Raw genomic sequence first — 2,940 nt, 5'->3', positions numbered from 1 at the left:
TTATCCCAATATGACTCAAATAGCAGTGCCACGAGTATGTGGAACTATCATTACTATTTTATATCTTTTGGCACGAACATGTGTATCACTACGATCGAGATTCATTTTAGGTGCAAGACCATTGAAGGTTTTATTCAAATAAACAGAGTAACCATTATTCTCCTTAAATGAATAATCGTATTGCGATAAACATAATCCAATCATGCTCAACGCAAACACCAAATCTCGATGGTAGAGGGAGCATGCGATGCTTGATCACATCAACCTTGGAAACATTTCCAACACATATCGTCATCTCACCTTTAGCTAGTCTCCGTTTATTCCACAGCTTTTATTTCGAGTTACTAACACTTAGCAACCGAACCGGTATCTAATACCCTGGTGCTGCTAGGAGTACTAGTAAAGTACACATTCATATAATGTATATCCAATATACTTCTGTCGACCTTGCCTGCCTTCTCATCTACCAAGTGTCTAGGGTAGTTCCGCTTCAGTGACCGTTCCCCTCATTACAGAAGCACTTAGTCTCGGGTTTGGGTTCAACCTTGGGATTCTTTACTAGAGCAACAAATGACTTGCTGTTTCATGAAGTATCCCTTTTGCCCTTGCCCTTCTAGACTAGTGGTTTTACTAACCATCAACAATTGATGCTCCTTCTTGATTTCTACTCTCGCGGTGTCAAACATCGCGAATAGCTCAAGGATCATCATAACTATCCCTGATATGTTATAGTTCATCACGAAGCTCTACTAGCATGGTGGCAGTGACTATGGAGAACTATCACTATCTCATCTGGGAGATTAACTCCCACTCGATTCAAGCGATTGTGGTACTCAGACAATCTGAGCACATGCTCAACGATTGAGCTTTTCTCCCTTAGTTTGCAGGCTTAAGAAACTTGTCAGAGGTCTCATACCTCTTGACGTGGGCACTAGTCTGAAATCCCAATTTCAGTCTTCGGAACATCTCATATGTTCTGCGACGTTTCAAAAACCGTCTTTGGTGCCACAATTCTAAACCGTTAGCATTACCCACTGAACTATCACGTAGCCATCAAAACGTGTATGTCAGATGTTTCGCAACATCTACAGACAACGCTGAGGTTCAGCACACCGAGCGGTGTCTTAATGACATAAGCCTTCTGTGCAGCAATGAGGACAATCCTCAGTTTACGGACCCAGTCCGCATAATTGCTACTACCAACTTTCAACTAAATTTTCTCTAGGAACATATCTTAAACAGTAGAACTAAAACGCAAGCTATGACATAATTTGCAAATACCCTTTTGACTATGTTCATGATAATGAAGTTCATCTGATTATGAACTCCCACTCAGATAGACATCCCTCTAGTCATCTAAGTGAAACATGATCCGAGTTTAACTAGGCCGTGTCCGATCATCACGTGAGACGGACTAATCAAGATCGGTGAACATCTCCATGTTGATCGTATCTACTATACGACTCATGTTCGATCTTTCGATCTCTTGTGTTCCGAGGCCATGTCTGTACATGCTAGGCTCGTCAAGTCAACCTAAGTGTTTTTGCATGTGTTCCAAGGCCATGTCTGTACATGCTAGGCTCGTCAACACCCGTTGTATTCGAACGTTAGAATCTATCACACCCGATCATCACGTGGTGCTTCGAAACAACGAGCCTTCGCAACGGTGCACAGTTAGGGGGAACACGTCTCTTGAAATTTTAGTGAGGGGTCATCTTACTTACTACCGTTGTTCTAAGAAAATAAGATGCATAACATGATAAACATCACATGCAATCAAATAGTGACATGATATGGCCAATATCATTTTGCTCCTTTGATCTCCATCTTCGGGGCACCATGATCATCTTTGTCACCGGCATGACACCATGATCTCCATCATTGTGTCTTCATGAAGTTGTCACGCCAACGATTACTTCTACTTCTATGGCTAACGTGCTTAGCAATAAAGTAAAGTAATTTACATGGCGTTATTCAATGACACACATGTCATACAAAAAATAAAGACAACTCCTATGGCTCCTGCCGGTTGTCATAGTCATCGACATGCAAGTCGTGATTCCTATTACAAGAATATGATCAATCTCATACATCACATATATCATTCATCACATCTTCTGGCCATATCACATCACATAGCACATGCTGCAAAACAAGTTAGACGTCCTCTAATTGTTGTTGCAAGTTTTTACGTGGCTTGTATAGGTTTCTAGCAAGAACGTTTCTTACCTACGTAAAACCACAACGTGATATGCCAATTTCTATTTACCCTTCATAAGGACCCTTTTCATCGAATCCGTTCCGACTAAAGTGGGAGAGACAGACACCCGCTAGCCACCTTATGCAACTAGTGCATGTCAGTCGGTGGAACCTGTCTCACGTAAGCGTACGTGTAAGGTCGGTCCGGGCCGCTTCATCCCACAATGCCGCCGAAACAAGATAAGACTAGTAGCGGCAAGAAGAATTGGCAACATCTACGCCCACAACTACTTTGTGTTCTACTCGTGCATAGAAACTATGCATAGACCTAGCTCATGATGCCACTGTTGGGGAACGTAGCAGAAATTCAAAATTTTCTACGCATCACCAAGATCAATCTATGGAGTAATCTAGCAACGAGGGGAAGGGGAGTGCATCTACATACCCTTGTAGATCGTGATGCGGAAGCGTTGCAAGAATGCGGATGAGGGAGTCGTACTCGTAGCGATTCAGATCGCGGTTGATTCCGATCTAAGCACCGAAGAACGGTGCCTCCGCGTTCAACACACGTGCAGCCCGGTGACGTCTCCCACGCCTTGATCCAGCAAGGAGAGAGGGAGAGGTTGGGGAAGACTCCATCCAGCAGCAACACGACGGCGTGGTGGTGATGGAGGAGCGTGGCAATCCCGCAGGGCTTCGCCAAGCACCGCGGGAGAGGAGGAGGAGGGAGAGGGGTAGGGC

Source organism: Triticum aestivum, chromosome 4D (assembly GCF_018294505.1).
Source record: "Triticum aestivum cultivar Chinese Spring chromosome 4D, IWGSC CS RefSeq v2.1, whole genome shotgun sequence".
Taxonomy (NCBI): Eukaryota; Viridiplantae; Streptophyta; class Magnoliopsida; order Poales; family Poaceae; genus Triticum; species Triticum aestivum.
This window is presented reverse-complemented; position numbering follows the sequence as displayed.